A 24,104-nucleotide genomic window follows, 5' to 3' on the forward strand; every position below is an offset into this window, starting at 1 on the left:
TGGGAATCGTCATAGCTTCCAGGGCAGCCTGAACACACATTCATTATAATGTCCTGGACATCACATACAACCTGGCAGTTGATGGAGGGGATGCCCCTGTGGTTGATGTAGACCCTACCCTGCTCACCGGGTGGTGCTTTGATGCATATGTGCATGCAGTCTATAGCACCCACTACCCTAGGGTATTCTGCTATTTGGTGGAAGAGACGCATATTGCTGTTCAGCACCTCATGAGTGTTGAGGAAATATACATGCTCACTGGCATGTGCCGACATGGCATCCAGAAACTGGTGGAATACTCTGGATGCTGATGCCTGTGAGATCCCCATGATATCCCCAGTTGTGCTTTGTGAGGTACCTGTGGCTAGTATACCTAGGCCTACACATACATTGGTATACACTGGGATGGGTTCCCCTTGGTCAGTTTGGTGTGACAGCTCAACACATTGCTGTAGGAGGTGTCTGTCCACCCTATAGCGCTCCACTATCTGCAGCTCATGTAGCCCCTGGTAGGTTACCCTAGGTCTGTACACTCTTCTCCATCTCCTCACTGTGGGTTATTTGGCAGTATTCACATCCTCACCATCCTCAGCCTCTTGCACATGTTGTTCTATGTTGCCTGTTGCAGCCCTTCTCATTTTGTAGGTTTGTTAGTTAAAATTTCAAGTAATCTCTGTGGTATCCCTAAAGTCTCAAAACAACCCACTAAACAAGTGTAGTGGGTCCAAAAACAAAACAGTGTAAGAAACTTCTCTGTGTGGAAGATTTTCAGTCCATATATTTCTAGTTAATCACTGTATATTAATCAGATCAGACAATAGTAGTAGAAGTAGCGAACTTAATCTCGTCTTAAGTCAAAACAAAACAAAAATAAAAATAATAGAAAATATATAATTGGACAGCATTACTAAGTATTTGAAAGTAATCCAAGTAAGGCAGGCAGCCTGTAAAGGATTTTCGACTGGAAACAGGCTGTCTGCCTTACTTGGATTACTTTTGAATACTTAGTAATGCTGTACAATTATATATTTTCTATTATTATTTTTTGTTTTGTTTTGTTTTGACTTAAGATGAGTTTAAGTTCGCTACTTCTACTACTATTGTCTGGTCTGATTAATATACAGTGATTAACTAGAAATATATGGACTGAAAATCTTCCACACAGAGACGTTTCTTACACTGTTTTTTTTTTTTTTTTTAGTTAAAATTTCCCTGCTTGTATACACCGGTGGTGTAGAGTGTGGGAAAAACCAGAGGGGAAGGTGTTTGCTTAGTTTATAGTAGTGCTCTGGGTTGGGCTGGTCTGCTGCTTGTGTAATTGGCTGATTCTGATACATTTCACCTGCCAGCTAAGCTAGTTCTCCTTGATTACCTTCCTATTGCTGTTTTCCCTTCCCATTGCCTTCCTGTTTAAGCCCGTGTGCACGCTGCACAAACAGAGTGCTCAAATGTGCACACTGCCTGATTTAAGCTCTTTTTTCTTCCTATATAAATCAGTGCATGGTGTGCACAACCACTTAGGCTTTGTAAAAACTGCTAGGCAGGTTTAGAGACACAGAAGATTGGCGTGGCGATGGGCACTGGGCACTGCTTGTGCCAACAGCTACACCACTCTAGCTGTGGTCTGTTGGGAACAGTGTTCTCTTTTATCAGAGGTTAGTAACTTCTCTGAACATATTTTATGGTACGTCCGATTTGTGGATGACATTTTTTTTATTGTGGAAAGGTAACAGCCAAGAACTTGAAAGTTCTGTTAGTTATATGCATACTACAACTGATTTTTCAAAATTTACTTATCAATACTCTATAACTGAGATTAATTTTTTGGACGTGTCCGTTAAGAAATCAGACATCAGGGAGTTAAAAAGTAGTATTTGCAGAAAACCAACTAGGAAGAATGCCATCCTACATAAAACAAATATGCACCCTAGACATATCCCTAGAAATGTGCTAAAGGGGCAAGTCTATATGGTGCTTAGACTACATAATAATGATGAAGAGGCACAAGAAGCACTGGATGTTGTTAAACAAGAGTTTTTGGACAGGGGTTATTTGAAGAAGGAGGTTATCACCACTACAGATGAGGCATGGACACAAAGAGGTAATAGGTGCAAACCATATATGAGAAAAGTCTCGCTAAGTGAATGTAGAGATGAACTGTTCCTGTCTATGATAAATTTAGAGTTGTTTTCCAGTACTCCAGTGATGTAAATGAATATGTCTCTATTTTTAAAAGACATTGGAATAAATTATAAGAAGTATCAGGATTAATGGACAAAATAGGAAATATCCCTCTATTCTCCTTTAGGAATAACAAATCCCTGAAACAACATTTCTGCAATAGATTGATTGTCAATAGACCAAGTCTTTCCACATGTAATGGCACTTTAACATGCAGACGCTGTTCTACTTGCCAGTCCATCAATACCAATACAGTCTCTACACACCCTTCACGACATTTTACCATTAGAAGTAAGTGTTATGCAGATTGTCGGATGATTAATGTTGTTTACTTTTCTTTTTGCCAGATTTGCCATGCATTCCATGTGGGCAAAACTAATAGAATATTCAAGGATAGAATCCTTGAGCGCAACAGGGATATTAATAATCGTAAAGAGAGCAATGCCTTGGCTCATCATGTGAGACAAACAGACTGTACACATAACGTTTAAATTTTTTGTGATCTAAGTAATACATCCCAGTATATGGGGGGGGGGGGTGACATCAAGAATCATACTGAAAGTGCAGAGCAAAAATGGATTCTCTTGTTAAATGCTGAAAGACTGCCAGGTTTAAATGGGATGACGTCTCTGAAACCATTTTTGAAGTCCCGCCATCTTAAACACTGAAAGAGAAAGGTTGTTTAAACATACATTTTAAACATATATTTTAAACATATATTTTGTTGCTGTCATGTATTATTAATCTTAACTATGTTTTATGTCATTTTATAGATGTGAAGAAGGCTTGCATGTGTGTTTTATATGATTTTTAATAGCAGTTTGCTGATTAGAAGTTTTTAAAGTGTTACATATGATTTCAGTTGCAGACATCAGCTGACTTTTATCATGTGGTATTTAAACTACATCTAGTAAAGTTTAGTTTGTCTGATGAAGCGACATTAGTTGTGAAAGCGCTTATGTTTGTATCCTGTTGTATTTAATAAACGTTTTTTGGTTGTGCAAGTTTGGTACAGTTTCGTTTTTTAGCATTACTTTGTTTTTTCTGTACCACTTTGTACCCTGAGCCATTTTTCGTATACTTTCACGTCGTTTCTGCATTAATTATTCAGTGTAAGGAGCACGCCACATATATAATCTTTTGATGGATATACCAACTCAGGAAGGGCCTTCAAGGATTATTAATGATCATTTTCTCCGTATCATAAATGTGCAAGAGAATCCATTGATGGACATAAATTCCGCTTGCACTGTGGACAATATTCCTTCTATGAGTAACCAGGTACCTGAGTTCATGAAACACTATGGAGAACTTGAAAACAAAATGTATAAATATAAGAGACTACAATGGCAATGTCTCCATTTGCAGGCATCCCTCGAGCAAAAAGTAATTCCGGGGGGTTTAAGAATATTAAATATGCCTAGCTATTGGGAGATGTATCCTAACCTACTTAGAAAGTGGCAGGAGCTAAATTTACAATTTAGTTCCCAGTATATATGGCTTTTGATTGACTTTTTCCTACCTATGGAATGTAAATTAAAAGAAGACATTATCACTACTGAGAACAAGATTTCTACTTGTTTCTCAGCAGATATTATCAATGATAAAATGGATCAACTGCAAGAAAATATCATTTCATATGAAAAAAAGGTTGAAATCAACTAAGCTTAAAAAGTTACAGAGGGACGAGAAAGATTTTGAAAATAACAATGTGTTCTCATGGCCAAGGGAATGGGTGAGACCAATGGCTCCTGAGAATGCCAATCAACTAAACAACCAATCGGATGTAATTTCCTGTCATTCTACTCTTATAGCAACTTGAGTAAATCAAGCAACTCAGCAGGTAACATCACTGGCATCCTTAAAGTTGATGCAGGTTTTACTGTAAATCAAGAACAAGCATGTGCTGGGAATGAGCCTCCCACTGGAGCCAGCGGTAGTAATCGTACAATGAGGGAACTATCAGCTGGCTCTCAAGATCGATGACAAGATAACACCAATGTGGATAGTAATATTTTTTTAGACAACAATACAACAGCAAGTTTTTCACTGAAAAATCCACTGCCCATCAAAACTCATTCGAGGAGTCTAACGAGACATGGCAAAGTCCAGAGACAGCTGAGTTTGGAACAGAATCCTCAGCATATGAAAAGAAGGAGAATCTGAACACAGGTCTGATCTTTAAGATTTATTCTTTAACATTAACTGAAGAACAAACTGAACTTTTAAATAAAGGTTTATCCTTTATTCCTGCCAGATGGGCAGATCATGCTGTAATGCTTAAAGATTTAAGGCTTTTAGGTAGGAATTTGTCACTGAAAAATATTTTTGCAGATAGTAATGGTAACAGCAGTGATGATTCTCCCTGTTACAAAAGACCCAGTACTTTTGTTCCAAATACTCACCCAGTAATACAGACTTTTATTAATGTATGTGAAAATGATTTTAGTCATCTTTGTGTTCAAGGAACGAAAACTAGTTTTAGTAATATGTCACAATGTGAGAATACAGCTTTGAATGAACTTATGAACATGCAATCAGTAGTTATTAAACAAGCTGATAAGGGTGGAGGTATTGTCTTACTTGACAAATATCTGTATTTGAAACAAATGAAGACCTTACTACAGGATGTAAATACTTATCAATGTGTTTCCAAAACAGTTGTAAATGGTGTTATGGAAAAGTATCCTTCTTGATATTTGATTTATTGATGACAGATCTGATTGATGAAAATGTATTTAAGTATTTCTATACCAACAACCCGGTAGTCCCTTGGATCTATGGTCTACCTAAGATACATAGGCATAGTAGTGCACCATCAATGAGACCCATAGTCTCAGAGGCAGGATGGTGCACTGAACCATTATCCATTTATGTAGAGGGTAATTTGTATAAATTGCTGGATGACTGTTATATGATTCTTAAGGACACTAAAATGTTCCTTGAGAGACTACAAAACAGAATAATGACAATTGATAGTGATTATATGTTTGTTACTATGGATATTGAATCCTTGTTTAGGTCCATACCAAACACATGGGGCATTGATAAAATAAGAGAGTTTCTCACTTTGAATAAATGCTTTGATAACAATAAGATTCAACTTATTTGCAGTTTACTGGAGATTATATTGGAAAACAATGTTTTTGTTTTTGAAGAGGAGTTCCATCTCCAGAAGACTGGCGTGGCGATGGGCACTGCATGTGCCAACAGCTACACCACTCTAGCTGTGGGCTGTTGGGAACAGTGTTCTCTTTTATCAGAGGTTAGTAACTTCTCTGAACATATTTTATGGTACGTCTGATTTGTGGATGACATTTATTTATTGTGGAAAGGTAACAGCCAGGAACATGAAAGTTTTGTTTGTTATATACATACTATTACTGATTTTTTTAAAATTTACTTATCAATGCTCTATAACTGAGATTAATTTTTTGGATGTGCCGGTTAAGAAATCAGTCTTCAGTGAGTTAAAAAGTAGTGTTTACAGAAAACCAACTAGGAAGAATGCCATACTACATAAAACAAGTATGCACTCTAGACATATCTCTAGAAATGTGCTAAAAGTGCAAGTCTATAGGGTACTTAGACAACATAATAATGATGAAGAGGCACAAGAAGCACTGGATGCTGTTAAACAAGAGTTTTTGGACAGGGGTTATTCGAAGAAGGAGGTTATCACCACTACAGATGAGGTATGGACACAAAGAGATAATAGGTGAAAACCATATATGAGAAAGTCTCGCTAAATGAATGTAGAGATGAACCTGTTCCTGTCTATGATAAATTTAGAGTTGTTTTCCAGTACTCCAGTGATGTAAATGTATAAGTCTCCATTGTTAAAAAATATTAGAATATACTACAAGAAGTACCGGGGTTAATGGGACAAAATAGGAAATATCCCTCTATTCTCCTTTAGGAATAACAAATCCCTGAAACAACATTTCTGCAATAGATTGATTGTCAATAGACCAAGTCTTTCCACACGTACTGGCACTTTCACATGCAGACGCTGTTCTGCTTGCCAGTACATCTGTACCAATACAGTCTCTATACACCCTTCATGACATTTTACCATTAGAAGTAAGTGTTATGCAGATTGTCGGATGATTAATGTTGCTTATTTTTCTTTTTGCCAGATTTGCCATGCATTTCATGTGGGCAAAACTAATAGAATGTTCAAGGAGAGAATCCTTAAGCACAACAGGGATATTAATAATCGTAAAGAGAGCAATGCCTTGGCTCATCATGTGAGACAAACAGACTGTACACATACGTTTCAAATTTTTGTGATCCAAGTAATACATCCCAGTATACGGGGGGGGGGGGTGACATTGAGAATCATACTGAAATTGCAGAGCAAAAATGGATTCTCTTGTTAAATGCTGAAAGACCGCCAGGTTTAAATGGAATGACGTCTCTGAAACCATTTTTGAAGTCCCGCCGTCTTAAACACTGAAAGAGAAAGGTTGTTTAAACATACATTTTAAACATACATTTTAAACATATATTTTGTTGCTGTCATGTATTATTAATCTTAACTATGTTTTATGTCATTTTATAGATTTGAAGAAGGCTTGCATGCTCGTTTTATATGTTTTTTAATAGCAGTTTGCTGATTAGAAGTTTTTAATTTGTTACATATGATTTGAGTTGCAGGCATCAGCTGACTTTTATCATGTGTTATTTAAACTACATCTACTAAAGTTTAGTTTGTCTGATGAAGCGACAACATTAGTCATGAAAGCGCTTACATTTGTATCCTGTTTTATGTAATAAACATGTTTTGGTTGTGCAAGTTTGGTACAGTTTCGTTTTTTAGCATTACTTCGTTTTTTCTGTACCACTCTGTACTCTGAGCCATTTTTCGTATACTTTCGCTAGGTTTAGACACACCCCCTAGCTTAGCTAGCAACCCCGAGCCACAGGGCTCCAATCCACTTACAGTAATCCTGACACACACACCCCCCCATGATGTCACCTACCTCCTAGGCTTGCACCAAGCTATTCCTACTCTTACACTGTTGGGACCTGACTCACATCCTGGGGAAAACTGGGATTCACTATCCTTCCCCTCATTTGCATTGGATTGCCTGCTAATGCATAGTTATATGTCTCACACTGAGCCTCCCCATTAGCAACCACTACTCACTGACTAGGTTGTCTTCTGCCTGCCATTGACTTGCATGGAAGAATACTGATTTTAGTTAGAATGCTTAATTTAGGTTCATTTTGTTATTTTCCCCCTGATCCAGAAACAGCCGAGATTGGCTAATAAGAAATAAAAGTTGATTTATTTTAATTTTTGTATTGTTTGCAATGCTAATGGCCTTATACTTAGCCATTGGTATGCTTACTACATGATACGCAGCCTTTATTTGGGGCTGTCATAGCTCCATTTTGGATTTTGCAGATATGTACTCGGTTACTAACCAAGTACATTTCTGCTGATTGCACTAGTCCTGCATGGACGGTCACAAGCTTCCTGGATCGCAAATTCACCTCATTTGCATGTATTTCTCCTGCAAATGGGGTGATTTGCATACAAGGGCTTTGACCATGCAGGATTAGTGCAGGAGCTCTCTTGCACGCCCCTGCAGGCTGTTCCTGGATCACTTGGCAGACATATTGCCTGCTTGAGCTCCTGTACTGATCTTGCATGCCATGCAAGCTTTTGAGAATCCGGGGGAATAATTTCTTCCTTATCCTCAGTAGTCTAATTTATCATCTTTATGGATTTTTTTGGCTTGTCAGTTTCTTGTGTTTTTTGGGGACTGCTTCATCCTTCTACGACAGGGGGTTCCATACTTCTCTACTGTTGAGATTTTCACAAAATGTCAAGATTTTAGCCTCATATTTTTGGTATGTTGATTATAAAATGTGTAGTTTTATGGCAAATTACTGTGGATTGAATTCACTAAATAATGACATACATTTGAGTTTCAGAATTCACATCCTTCAGGAAATGAAAGCTAACACAAATCCTTTTAATCTAGCAACTTTCTATGATTAAAACAGCTATATTTAAAATCTGTCCATATTTTGTGTACTTTGTCCCACCATTTTATTCCAGATTATTTGCACTAAGAAGTTGAAAGGTCTGTAGGGACAATTTCCTCCTCGGCCCATTTTCCCTGTCATAGAAATGTTTCCTTATCCTGAAAATTCTGTACTGCAATCTTGGTGAATATACTGGTGTCAGGACTGGAAAAGGCTTCCTGCAATGAAGGGCCACTGATATAAAGTAAGCTCCAGTATATACCAACTCTAAATTGATTCCTTTTTGCAATGAAGGGACTTGCATGTCTATTAAATCCATCTATGCACCAGCTCAGGAGTGATTTCTTTCAACAATTAAGGGTCCTTGAGCCAGCTAATGCCTATAATGCACCATCTCCATGTTTATTGTTTCTGTAACAAATGGGCTCTGAGATCAGGCAAGTGCTGCTACTGTCTAGTTCTAAACTGCTTTTGTTGTTCAGTGAAAGGCCTCTGAAGTTAAGTACGTCCCATTACCCAACAGGTATAAATTTATGGCTTTCTGCAGCCAGGGGCCACTGAGGTCATATAAGTCCTGCTATTTACCAGCTATAAACTGATTACTTTCACCAAGCAAGGCATATAAGGTAATCTAAGTCTCAATATGAGCAAGATCTTGACTGTCTCCTTTCTCCAACCAAAGGCCACTAAGGTAAGGTAAGTCCTGCTATGCAAAGCATAAAGATGATTGCCAACTTCAACCAAAGGCCTTTCACAGCTAAATCTCCGTACACTTTATTTTTACATGGATTGCTTTCTGCAACAAAGTTCCTCAGAGGTTAGGTAAGTGCTACTGCATAACAACTCTAAACTGAATTCTTTCTGGAATAAAGATTCTCTGAGGTCAGGTAAGATCCTGCTACACTCCAGTTCTAAATACATGGCTTTCTACAACAAAGGCTCTGTGAGACCAGGTAAGTAGCAGTACACCCTAATTCTAAACCAATTTCTTTCCAGCATGAAGTGCTTCTAAGGTAATGTAAATCCTGTTATGCACTATTTCTATTCTGATTATTTCCTCAAAAAAAGGGCAATGCACACCAACTCTAAACTGATTATGTTCGATATTGAGAAGACTCGGCCAAGTAATTCTTGCTACTGATCAGTGCTAAAAGGACTGATTCCTGCAACAACAGGTGAACAAGGTCAGGTAAGTACTGATACACCTGCTTTAAACTGATTCTGTTCTACAACAAAAGATCACTAAGATCAGATAAGTCCCGCTATGTACTATGTCTAAATGAATTGCTTTCTGCAACCAAAGACTTCTAAGGTCAGGTAAGTCTGGCTATGCACCAGCACTAAACTGATGGCTTTCTGCAACCAAGAACCTCTGAGGTCAGGTAACAATATTATGCACCAGCTCTGAGCTGATTGTTTTCAACAACAGAGGCCATCTAAGTTCAAGTAAACCCTGCTGCCACCAAGGTCTCAACTATCTGCTTTCTCCAACAAAGGACCTCTAACATTAGGTAAGTCCTGCTACACACCAGCTCTAGAGCTATTCTTTACATCAACCAAGGGTCACTGTGGTTAGCTAAGTCCTGATGTCCACCACCTCTAACTTGTTTACTTTCCACAACAAAGGACTTCTGAGGAAAGGCCCATCCAATTATGCTCTGAATCTAAACTGAATATTTCCTGCATTAAAGAACCTCTGAGGTCGGGTAAGTCCTCCTACTCACCAGTTCTGTACTAACTGCTTTCCACAGAAATGGCTGTATGAGACTATTTTCCACTGCACATGACTGCTAAACTGATTGTGTTCAACTGTGAAAATATTCTGAAGCCAGGTAATGCCTAGTATTCACCAGTTCTAAATTGACTATTTCCTACAACAAAGGGTGAATGAGGTCAGGTAAGTCCTGCTGCACTCTAATACTATGATGGGAATAGACCCCAATCCTATGTCAAACTATTATTAAAGTTTGTGAAAATTAGTATTGTTTGAGTCTTTGATGCTAGCCCATAGTGCTCTTCTCAGCACCAGCCAATGTGCCCAGAATTTGTTCCTTCTGCAATTCATATGGAGTTACATGTATCGGTAGCATATCTGAATACAACTGTAAATTGTTTTTTATAAGACCTATTGGTCCTACTCCTAAAGGCACTGTCTGGATATCCTTCTTCCACATTGCTCTTGTTTCTGTCTGCAAATCCTGGTATTTTATGACTTTGTGTCTCTCTCTAGATAAGATGTTGTAATCACTGAGTGCAGCATTTTCAATGATTAATGTTACTTTTTTCTTCTTTTCATGGACTACTATATCTGGTTTTCCTGCATCTATGTTTTAACTGTTGGTAATGAGTAATCCCATGTGATATAAAATTCATCATCTTTTATAATAATTGTGGCTCATGTTTCCAATGCTTCTCAGCTACATCAATATTATAATGTTTGCACAATCCCCAATGCAACAGGCTTGCCACATTGCTGTGCCTTTCAGTATACAGGCCTTCTGCCATTAGTGTACCACACCCAGCAACAAGATGTGTGACTGTTTCCAATTCTGTTTTACAAAACCTGCATCTTGCTGTCTGTTGGACATCTTCGATGGACTTTGTAAACCCAGTGTGTACATAGTCCACTATCCTGGGCATCAATATTAACCTTTCGTTTTTTGGTTTAAATTCACCTCTACTTAACCATTCCTGCATTAGATCCTGAAAGACATGAGATTTTACCAATACTTGTAGCTATATTTATGCATTTCCCACATTGATACTTTTAGCCAAAAGTTAACTACTGCATCTGGGCCTGGAGTTTTCCATTTTGGAGTTTTTCTAAATTTTGTTTCAATTTCTGTGGCTATTACTTCATCTCATTTCCGATCCTGTACATTTGAACTTCTTATTCTTTCTTTTACTTTTTCTATCCATTCATCATCTTTGTTATGTGCTACAGGAACGTGATAGATATTTCTCCAAAATTTGACTATTTCTTTTTTTTTTGGTGGTGTTTCAATTTCTTCTGGCTTGTTTCCCAGTTCTCTATAAAACTTTTTTGAGTCATCAATAAATCGCTTATTTTGTACTTTTCCTTTATATTTACTTGCATATCTTCTGAGTTTTCTGCCTGTGTAAATATCATTAGTTTATTATTTGCTGAAGTGTAGCATTGACGCTGGTCTTTTCCAGTACTGGTCATTGTTTTTATCATGTCTATCTTTCTGAGTACTTTTGTTGATCTGTTCCTTTTTTCTGTACTTTTCTAATAGCAACACTTGTTGTCTTAATTGGTTTATAGTTTTCTTTTTTGAAACTTCCTTGATGGCATTTGATTTTTCCCCTTCCCTTCCCTTATTGCCTTGTGTTTTTTTTTTTTGGTAAGAGTTTATCTGTTATTAATTTAGCTGCACACTAATAAATACTATTTACTTTTGTTATGTTGCATGATTTTCTATAAACAGTCTAGATTACTGTGTTTATTTGTTTTATCAGCCTTCTAACATTTTGGGTCTTATTGAATTTCCGTAATGTATATCTTTCATTGATGTTAATATGTCTGTCCATCTGTATTATATCAAATAACTCTTCCTTTAGATCATCTTATCCTAAACTATGGGCACATTCTCTGATGTTAGATAAGTCCTGTGACAAACCAGTTCCAAACAGAATGCTTTTCACAAAAAATACTACCACCAAACCTGAGCTGATTGCTTTTGACAATGAGAGGATTCTGTGGTCAGGTATGTTGTACTATGCACCTGTTTTAAACTATTTCTTACAATAAATGGCATATGAAGTCAGGTAAGTAACCATACACGATAGTTCTAAGGTTGTTACCTTTCTATGGCCAAAGGTCTCTAAGATTTGATAAATCAATCTATGCACTATGTTTTAACAGAGTGCATTTTGCAACGAAAAGCCTCTGAGATGAGATAAGTCCTGCTACACAGCAGCAATAAACTGATTGCTTTCTGCTACCAAGGCCCTATAAGGTCAGGTAATTCCTGATTCATAACAGCTCTAAGTTAATTGTGTTATGCAAGCAAGGACATCTACAGTCAGGTGAGAACAACTCCACTCCATCTTTAAGCTGACTGCTTTCTGCGACCAAGGACTGCTGGTATCTGATAAGATTTGCTATACACCAGTTATATAAGGATTGCTTTATGCTGCAAGGATTCTGAGGTCAGATAAGAATATCTATACCTGAGCTCAGAAATGAGAGCTGTCTTCAATGAAAGGCCTCTCAGGTAAGGTAAGATGTATAATGTGTTAGCTTCAAACTGATTTCTTTTTGCAGCAAATGGATTCTTAGGTCAGGGAAGTTGCACAATGCACCAACCCAGAATTCATTGCATTCTGCAATTAAGGACCTGTGAGGTAAGTATGGTCTTTATTGATTCCTTCCTTTCTACAATGAAGTGTCTCTGAGGTCAAGTGAGTAATGCTCTGCACCAGCTCTGTACTGATTGCTCTCAGCAACCAAGGTAATCTAAATGCATGTAAGTCCTGCTACCACCAATAGGGTTGCCACCTTTCATCACAGCTAAAACCGGAGTGAAGCCACACCCCTCACATCACCAGTAACCCCACCCACTATCCCGCCCACATGCTGTCCATTTTGTGACATCACAATGACATCACCCAGCAGGGAACGCCTTCTTTTTCCATTCTTGCTTCCTGCTTTTAGCTGATTTACTATGCTTTTCTGCAAAAAAGCATAGTAAATCAGCAGATTTACAAACTCCGATAGTCTGTTTCCTTTTTGAAACAGAATACCGGAGTTTGTACAGTGTTTTCCAGACTACTGGAGAATCAGTTTGATTTCTGGATAGTCCGGAAAAAAAACGGAGGGGTGGCAACCCTAACTACCAAGGTCTCAACTGTCTGCTTTCAACAATCATAGTGGTGAGAACTGTTTGTCGTGGTAAAAAAGCACTCTACATTGTGCATTTCATAAATAAGGTAATCTCATCCAAGACCAGGGACATTATAGGTCCACTGTACTCGACCCTTATCAGACCACTAATCAAGTACAATGCTGCCTTCTCTATGTACCTCACCAGACACCTGCAGCAACTGGAGACACCATAGAGGTTTATTATCAAGAGAATCCAGGGCCTCCAAAACAAGACATACATGGAAAGATTAAAAGCCATGTCACTGTACTCTGTATCATACAGGCTGCTGAGAGGAGACCTGTGCCTGGCTTACAGAGCAATCTTGGACCCTACCCTAATGTAATTGCTGCAATTGCAAATCATATTGGACAAGAATAACTTGCTCCAGAGATCTTAACCTAGCCTCTGACATCAACAGAACATGTTGGAGAGACAGATATATCTCCCAGCGATTACTGCTCCTCTGGAATAAGCTCCCACTCCATGTGAAGCAGAGCTCCTCAATGATTGTATTCAAACGCAACCTTGACAACTGGATGAGTGACCATAAATTCATCTTGGGGGTGGCAGCATTGACCATCATGGACAGGGACATTCGGTAATAATCACAGTATTGATCTGCTAGCAACGCATTTCACAGCAAAGGCTCTGTTCGACCAGGTAAGAGCCTCTACACACTAGATTTAAACCAATTGAATTCCACAATGTAGGGCTTATGAGATTGTTTAAGTCATTCTGCACATCAGTTCTAAACTGATTATATCTTGCAACAAAGGGACTATGAAGTCATGTAAATGATTTTACACACTAAATGGATTCCATCCTGCAACCAAAGGTGTCTTACTACTCCCTATATGTAAAAAGATTGCTTTCTGCAACCAAAAGCCTCTGAGGTCAGATAAGTCCTGCTAATACCACAATCTCAACTGTCTGCTTTCTTCAAACAAGAGCCTCTAAAGCCAGGCAGATATTACTGTGCAACAGTACTATAACTGACTGCTGTCTGTAAACAATGGCCTCTAAGGTCAGGTAAGTCCCACTACAACCTAGCTGTAAGCTCATTTCTTTTTGCAGCCAAGGCCTCTGAGTTTAGATAGGTTCTGCTATGCCTAAGCTCTGAAATGCTTGTTTCTGCAACCAAGAGCCTCTATGGTCAGGTAAGTCCCTCCATGCCCTAGCTCTGAGCTGACTGCTTTGTGCAACTAAGGGCCTTGCAGGTCAGGTAAGTGCTGATATGCACCAAGTCTAAACTGATTGCTTTCAGCAACCAAGGCCCTCTAAAGTCAGAGCAGTCCAGCTGTAGCCAAAATCTCAATTGTCTTTTTTCTCTAATCAAAGGCCTCTATGTTCAGGGAAGTACTGCTACCTATCAATTCTAAACTGATTGCTAACTTTGACTAAGAGTCTTTCTGTTCAGCTATGTCTTGATACACACCAGCTTTTACCCATTTGCTTTCGACACCGAAAAACCTCTGAGCACAGGTATGTCATACTATGCTCTGACTTTTAACAATGTTACTTTCTGTTTTTATTTTTTAATTTCTCAAAGTCTTTTAGGTTTCTAATACCATGACAAGAATGGACCCCATTCCTAAGTCGAGGTATAATTAAATTTCATGAAATTAGTATTGTTTCATTCTTTGATATTAGCCAGAGGTGCTCTTCATAGCACCTGCAATGTGCCCATTAATAACTCCTTCTGCAATTTGTATGGAGTTGCATGCATCGGTAACATATCTAAGTATGATTGTAAATTCTTTTTTATAAGACTTGTTGCTCCTACTAATACTGGAACTGTCTAGGTATCTTACTTCCACATTGCGCTCATTTCTGCCTGCAAATCCTGGTACTTTCTGAGTTTGTGTCTCTCTGTACATAAGACACTGTAGTCACTGGGTGTAGAGATTTCAGTAATCAGTGCTACTTTTGTCTTCTTTTCATGGACTACTATATCTGGTTTTCTCACATCTATTGTGTTAACTGTTCGTAATGGATGATCCCATGTGATATAAACTTTAACATTTTCTATGATGCTTTGTGGCTCATGTTTCCAGTATTATTTGGTTACTTCAATATTATGTTTGCACAATCCCCAATGCAACAATCTTGCTACATTATTATGCCTTTCAGTATACAGTCCTGCCATTAGTATATCACATCCAGCAACAAGGTGTGCAACTGTTTCCAATTCTGTTTTACAAAACCTACATTTGTCTGTTTCTCCCACATGTTCAATGGACTTTGTAAACCAGCATGTATGTAGTAAACTATGTTGAGCTGCCAATATTAACCTTTAGTCTTTTGATTTAAATTCACCTCTCCTTAACCATTCCTGCATTTGATCCTGATCAACATGATGTTGTTCCAAGTGTTTTCTATACTTGCAACTATATTTATGCATTTGCCACATTTCTTGCCTTCCTATCTGATCCTTCACCTTATATTCTTTCTTTTGTTTTTTTTGGCACATTCAGTTGCTACCAGATTTGTATCTACTTTTGGTTTGATTTCCATTTCCACTTGACGCCAATATGCGTCTGCTAAATTAAGCAGGGAAGTCATCTTAGACTTGCTCTCCTCATTTTTCAAAACTTTCACTACATGTGGGTCTTCTTGTCAGGTCAGCATATATGTATGCAGTCCCACTATTGCAGATCTATACATGTAATCAATTTTGAGGAGGTCCATACCTCCTTCAGAAGGGGGAATATATAGTCTTGGTATGCACTGATTTTTATAAATCATTTGATGTGCATCCTTCTTGTTTTCATTTCCAAACTATCCAACACCTTTTAAGGCCAGTCATTCACTACAAAACTGTAAGTTAGGACAGGAAGAGCATATTGGCTTATAGCTTGGACTTTAATCCTTGATGACATTGCTGTTTTTAGTATTACTTTAAGCCTTCTAAAATATTCCTTACTGAGTTTTATTCACGTGTTCATGTTTTATTGTTGATCCTTCATCAGTTCCCAAATATTTATACACTCCCTCTTGCTGAAGTTCTTTTATATTAGATTCCTGTTCCAAACTGATGTTGTTCTGGTGCTGCAGCTGTCCTGCTTTAAAGGTTGTTTTTTCATATTTATCAAGACCAAATGACATTCTTATATCATCTGAAAATGTTTTGACCACTTGCAGTTGTGATTTCAGTTCTTCATCTGATGAACTATACAGTTTTAAAATGAGAAGTGTTTACACATTGTTGTTTTCTGGGAGCCAAATTATAGCCATGACCTAATCTGTTAAGTAGACAGCTTAATGGGTTAAGGGAATGAGAAAAGAGCAGCGGTGAAAGAGAGTCACCCTGGAATATCCTGCTTTGAATTATTATCCCTGGCATAATAATTTGTCTTTTATCAGTTAGATAACAGTGATTTGCCACTGTTTCATGGTCACTGTAATCTAATTGATAGTGCATGTAGGATGTGTCTTATACATTTTAAGCACTATTTTATCCATGAATGCAGGAAACTGTCAAATACTTTTTTTATAGTCTATCCACTGCGGTGGTGGTGCTGCGGTAGCGTTGCCCATTTGATTCTCAGTTAGAGCGTCTTCTGTGTGGCGACATGCATGAATGGGCATTCCTTCATTGAAGGTTGTGCGTTAGGCCCAGCAAGCCAGCATGTAAAAATCTACTGCCAATCATTAGCGGACCGGAATTCCGCTCTGGCGACCCCTAACCGGGAAAAGCTGAAAGACACAAACAAATCCATGCCATAGTTAGATTCTTCCCCTTTTATAGTTTTCCATTATGACTTTAACATCAAATGATCCTTTGTTCCATACGAATTTCTTTAATTACCCTTTTGTTTTATTGCCATGAATGAGTTTTCTTCTAAATGACTATAAACTCCATTAGCATCAATTCCAGTGTATAGTTTATACATCGTTGAAAGGCATGTTATTGGTCTATAGTTTTTTAGGATACCTTGCAGGTTTGCTCTTAAGTAGGAGTATTATTTTTCCTGTTATTAGCCGGACTGGTGTCTATTTAGCATGTGCATATAAACAGTTTGTAGTCATGGCTAAGTCTTTATGTAAAGATGTTAATACTTTTAATCAGAAGTTAGGTACTGCATCTGGGCCTATGGTTTTTCCATTTAGGATCTTTTCTTAACTTTGTTTCAGTCTCTCCGGCTGTTACTTCATCCCATTTCATATCCTGTATCTTTGAACTTCTTATTCTTTCTTTTACTTCTATGCATTTAGCATCCTTGTTATGTTTCACAGGATCTTCATAGATATTCCTCCAAAATGTATCTATTTCTGCTTTTTTTGATGGTCTTTCAATTCCTTTTTTTACCTTGTTTCCCAATTCTCTGTAAAACTTTTTTGGGTCATTAATAATTTGCTTATTTTGTACTTTTCTTTTATATTTATCTGTGTATCTTCTACATTTTTCTGCCTGCACTGATATTTTTAGTTTATTATTTGTGATAGTGTATGATAAATCCTGATCCATTATAATACTGCACATTGCTTTTATCACATCTATGTTTCTGAGTATTTTGCAGATCTGTTCCCTCTTCTATACTCTTCTAGCAGTGATTCTTCTTGTCTTAACTGCTTTATAGTTTCCTCTATTTGATACTTCCATGGTGGTATTTGATTTCTCCCCTTCTTCTCCCTTACTGCTCTGTGTTTTTGTGGTAAGATGGTATCTGTTATTAATTTAGCTGCACAGTAACATATGCTATTTACTTCTGTTATATCACATGAATTTCTTTGGACAGTCCTAATTACAATATTCACTTATTTTATCAAACTTCTAACTTTTTGGGTTTTATTGACTTTCTGTAATCTGTTTCTTTCACTGATCTTAATATGTCTATCCATCTCTATTAAATCAAGTAACTCTTCTCTTAGGTCATTTCCCTCTAAACTGAGGGCATATTCTTTCTTCTCCATTCCCTATGGGCATACTGTAGGTAGTTCCACAGCATCTTCTTATGCCACATTCTCTTTGGTTTCATCCTGTGTCATCCATTGCTCTTTCATATGTGAACTCACTGGCCCATCACCCCACAGCACTGGCTGCATCAGAGCTGCCACAGTTTCATGTTTCTCCTCTTGCCATGCAACTCAAACTGGCCATTTGCACTGGTTTCCTATGGAAGGCCCAAAGTATCTTCAAATGGCAATTGATCCGATGTTTCCTGCTCCACTGGTTTCACCTTAATTTTGGGATCCATTGCTCTATCTTGCTGTGATGTTTTCTGAGTTAGATTTTCTACACTAAATCCTTTACTTCACAGGTAATGCATAACCGCACTTTCTATTTCTTTAACTTCTCCATTACTAATTCGTTTTTCTACTTTTTCTCTTTGTTTTCTCATTTTTTGTATTGTAAAATTTTCCATGTCTGGGTGTCTTTGCCTATATTTCTCTTTAAATATCTTTAGTGCTGCTTTTTTGGCTTTGATTATTTTTGCATTCTGTTTTGCATAAATATTACACCATGTTAAATCTCTTTCTTTTCCATGTCTGTATTTCTTCTTCACATGTCTCCTGATCCTCATGTTTCTCCTTACTTTGGGGACTCATTGTTCCATCATGCTGTGATGTAACCTCTGTTAAACATTATAGCAATAACCCACGCCTGGGTGTGGGTAATGCTAAATTTACCCACGGTTGGTGTGGTTTGGTCCCGAGGGCGAGGACCAAACAAAGCCAACCGTGGGTAATTAGCATTACCCACACCCAGGCGTTATTGCTATTATATGACATTATTTAAGAAAAGAAACTGTTACTTTTCTTAAATAATGGCATAGTATAATGCCTGTTTACTGCCCTTCCGCAGATGTCTGGCATCCGCGGCAGTTCTGATGTACTGCGCCTGCGCGGCAAAAGCAGCGGAGAAAGCAAGATCTCCGTTGCTTTTTTTGTCTCGCTATGTTAAATGAGTTTAACATAGCGAGACAGTTTTAAAATAAGCAACGGACATCTCCGTTGCTTATTTTAAACTGTCTCGCTATGTTAAACTCATTTAACATAGCGAGACATAAAAGCAACGGAGATCTTGCTTTCTCCGTTTTAAACACTGTCTCGCTATGTTAAATGGGTTTAACATGGCGAGACAGCTTTAAAATAAGCAACAGAGATCTCCGTTGCTTATTTTAAAGCTGTCTCGCTATGTTAAACCCATTTAACATAGCGAGACAGTGTTTTAAAAAAACGAGTTATACTAATGGAAAAAAGTCCGGGCGACCGGACCTTTTTCCATTAGTATAACTCGATTTACAATGGGCACGCTGGCCAATCAGCGTGCACGTCTTGGGGGGGGGTCATGGTATAATCTACATTAAATCCTTCCCTTTGCAAGTGTTCCATAACTTCAACATGTTTTTTTTAACTTCTACTTTACTAATCTTCTGTTCTACATTCCCTCCTTGTGATCTTATTTTTTTATTGTGAAATTTTCCATATCTGGATGCCTTTGCCTGTATTTCTCTTCAAATATCTTTGAGGCTGCTTTTTTGGTGTTGATTAGTTTGGCTTTCTCCTTTGCCTAAATATTGCACCAGATCAGATCTCTGCTTCTTTCCCATGTCCATATTTCATTTTTATATGTTTCAAATCTTTTTAGATTTTGTTCTTTATATTTTTGTGCCTCCTCAGTTGCTTCTTTTTCTATATAATGTGTTTCATGAATCTGTTGTATTAATGAACACAAAGTTTTATTTGAAGCTAGTGACAGTTTTTCTTGTGAAAGTATTTTTCTTTCTTCTAATTTCTCTCTTAATCTTTTTGTATGTCTGTTGTCTGGAAATTCTAGGTTCTGGCATAATAGTGATACATAATTTCTTTCTTATCCTTAATAGTCCACTGTATCATCTTCATGGCTCTTCTTTGGCCTAATCAGTTTTTGTGATTTTTGTGGACTGTTACTTCCTTCTACAAAAAAGGTCCAGCCTCCTTCTGGGCCTGGCTTAGCCCCATTGTAGGAATGTTTCCTTGTCTTGAAGATTCTACACTGTCATTTTTTTCCAGTCCTGGCACCAGTACACCTACCAGGATTGGACACTTTTTTATCATGGCTCTTGTGCACCCAGCTATCTTTTTTTGATTTTTAACCTACTTCTGTCAATAATATATACTATATAAACACAGTCTATATATCAGTATCATCTTAGTGAAATTTTGTAAAAAACAGGGTCCACCTCATAAAGGTACTCACTAAAACTCGAGGATGAATTCAATTTCAGCAATACCACTCTCTCTTGCTTGCTGACTTATCTCTCCATTCAGACCCCTTGCTTTCTGCAATAAACAGCCTCTGATGTCTAGTAAGTCCTGCTACAAACTAGTTCTAAACTGACTACTTTCCACAACAAAGGTCCAGTGAACCCAGATAAGTACCAATGCACACTAAATCTAAACTGATTGCTTTTGACAATGAAAGGCTTCTGAGTTCGGGTAAGTTCTACTATGGACCAGTTCTAAACTGATTATATCCTGCAACAATGGGAACATGAGGCCGGGTAAGTGCATTACACACAAGATTTAAACTTACTCAGTTCTATAACCAAAGGTCTCTGAGATCTGGTAAGTCTCACTATGTACTATGTTTAAACAGATTGCTTTCTGCAAACAAGGGCCTCTGTGGTTAAGTAAGTACTGCTATGCACCAGCTCTAAACTGCTAGCTTTATGCAACTGAAGCCATCTAAGAGCAGGTAAGTCCTGCTACCACCAAGATCTCAACTGTCTGATTTCTCCACCAAAGGCCTTTATGTCAGGTAAGTCCTGCTAAGCATCAGCTCTAAAGTGATGTTCAACTTTAACAAAGGGCCTTTTCAGTCAGATAATTCTCAGTATGCACCAACATGATTACTTTCTGCAGCAATGGACCTCTAAGTAGTACAGGTACATCCATCTATGCTCCATATCTAAATAAAATGTAATAAAGATCTTCTATGGTTGGGTAAATCCTGCTCTACACCAGCTCTAAATTGACTGCTTTCCACAACAAGGGCCATATGAGACTAGGTAAGTACAACTATGCACCAGCCCTAAAATGATTGTACTTGACAGTGAAAAGATTCTGAGGCCTGGTAAGTCCTGCTATTCACCAGTTGTAAACTGATTATTTCCTACAAAAAAGGGCATATGAGGTCAGATAAGTAACGCTACACACTAACTATAATCTGATTCCATTCTACAACTAAAGATCTCTAAGACTGGGTAAGTCTCACTGTGTACTGTGTCTAAATAGATTACCTTCTGCAATCAAAACCCAAAGCCTTTGAGGTCAGATAAGTCCCGTTATGAACCAGCACTAAATTGATTGCTTTCTGCAATAAAGGACTTCTGAGGTCAGATAAGTCCCATTTCACTCCATCTCTAATCTGACTACTCTCTGCGCAACTAAGTCCTGCTAGGGTCTCATAAGGCACCTGCTATGCACCAGTTTTAAAAGTATTGTCTTCTGTTCCAAGGAAGTTTGAAGTCAGACATGACCCTCTATACATGAGCTCAGAAAGTACAGCTGTATAAAACCTTACCATAACAGTTGAAGCCATTCCCGTCACTGTTGTAGTTTTCTACATAGAAGGGATCTCACACCCATTGCAGCTCAATGATTGGGCATTATGTAAAAGCCTAATACATCTGGTATGTGCCATATATCACATTTAGGCTCCCTGCCAGAACGTAGGGCATAAAAAGGACATACGGTTGCAACTACACAGAACTGAATTGCCCCAGAACAGAACAGTCTCCATAGGATGAAGGAATTACCCAAGTAAGGGGAAACAGCAGGAGCCATCTGAAGAAGAAATATGGACATGGTAAAGACAAAGAGATTTAATATGGTACAATATTTATGGAAAGGAGAAAGCAAAATTAATCAATACAAAAAGAGCAGTACCAACAATATTTTAAGAGAAACACATGCAAAGGCATCTGAGTATGGAAATTTTTACAATACAAAACATAAAAAAACAAAAGAAAACAAAGAGGAAAAGTAGAAAAGAGGATTAGTAATGGAGAAGTTAAATAAATAGAAAGTGAGGTTCTGGATTACCTGTGAAGCAAAGGATTTAGTGTAAGAAAACTAACTCTGATAACACCACAGCAGGATACAGCAATGGATCTCCAAATTAAGGAGAAACCAGTGGAGAGGGAAACATCTGAGCAGTTGCCATATGAAAATACTTTGGAGCCTTCCATAGGAAACCAGTACAAAAGTACAGTTGGAGTTGCACAGCAAGAGAAGGAACAGGGAACTGTGCAAACTCTGACACAGTTAATGTTGTGGAATGATATGCCAGTGAGTTCCCATAAGAAACAATAACAGAAGAATAGGATGAAAATGAAGCAAGTGTATCATAGGAAGATGCTCTGGAGCTTTCTGTAGAATGCCCACAGGAAATGGAAAGCAAAGAATGTGCCCCCAGTTTAGAAGAATATAATCTAAGAGAAGAGTTGCTTTATTTAATACAGAAGGACAGACATATTAAGATCAATGAAAGAAATAGGCTACAGAAAGTCAATAAAACCCAAAAGCTTATAAACTTGATAAAACAAAGGGACACAGTAATCATGGCTGTTTAAAGAAATTCATGAGATATAACAAAAGTAAATAAGACATATTACTGTGCAGCTAAATTAATAAAAGTTAAGGTTTTACCACAAAAACACAGGGCAGTAAGGAAAAAGAAGGGAGAAATAAAATGCCATCATGGAAGTATCAAACAGAGAAAACTATAAAACAATTAAGACAAGAAGTGTCACTGTTAGAAGATTACAGAAGAGGGAACAGATCAACCAAAGGACTCAGAAAGATGTGATAAAACCAATGCTCAGTATCAGAACAGACCAGGATCTCTTGTGCACTATTGCAAATAAACTATAAATATCAGCACAGGCAGAAAAATTAGAGATATGCAGATGAATATAAAGGAAAAGTACAAAATAAGCAATTTATTGATGACCCAAAAAAGTTTTATAGAGAATTGAAGCACCACCAAAAAAGGACATAGATACATTTTGGAGAAATATCTATGAAGATCATCCTGAGGAGCATAACAAAGGTGCTGAATGGATGGAAGATGTAAAAGAAAGAATAAAAAGTTCAAATTTACAGGTTACAAAATACAATGAAGTAATGGCCAGGGAAATTGAAACAAAGTTAAAAGAAGCACCCCAGAACACCCCAGCTGTAGTACCTAGCTTCTGGCTAAAAGTACTAATGTCTTTACAGGAAGATTTAGCTATGAATAACAACTATTTATATGCACACCCCGAGCAGATGCCAGCCTGGTTAAAAACAGGAAAAACAATACTCCTCCTTAAGTGCAAACCCACTAGCTATCCAAAAACTATAGGCTAACTTCCCTTCCGAATATATACACACTATAAAACTAGAACTGATACTGACAGCTTATAGTCATTTAGAAGAAAACTCAATCATGTCAATAGAACAAAAGGTAACAAAAGAAAGTCATATGAAGCAAAGGATAATTTATTGTTAAGTAAAGTCATAATGGAAAACTGTAAAGATGGCAAGAATCTAAGTATAAGATAAAACTAGAAAACACATTTTATAGTATTCTACATTTATGGATAAATGAGTGCTTAAAAATGTATAAGATATACCCAAAACTGATCTGCTACATTACAAAGACCATGAAACAGGGAAAACAACTTTGCAGTTAAGCCATGATAAAGGCCAAATTATTATTCCAGGGATAAAAATTAAAAAGGGGATATTCCTGGGTGATTCTCTTTCACTGCTGCTCTTTTATCTTGTCCTTAACCCATTTAGCTGTGTACTTAACAGGTTAGGTCATGGTTACAATTTGGCTCCCAAATAACAACAAATTGTAAAGATCGGTCATCTTCTTTGTGTGGATGATCTAAAACTGTATAATTCATCAGATGAGGAACTGAAAGCACAACTGCCAATGGTCAAGACTTTTTCAGATTATATAAGAATGCCATTCGGTCTTGATAAATGTGCAAAAGCAACCTTTAAAACAGGACTGCTGAAGCACCAAGAAAATATCAGCCTGGGACAGGAATGTGA

Source organism: Protopterus annectens, chromosome 2.part1, assembly GCF_019279795.1.
Source record: "Protopterus annectens isolate FY-2018-M chromosome 2.part1, PAN1.0, whole genome shotgun sequence".
In the NCBI taxonomy this organism is placed as follows: Eukaryota; Metazoa; Chordata; order Ceratodontiformes; family Protopteridae; genus Protopterus; species Protopterus annectens.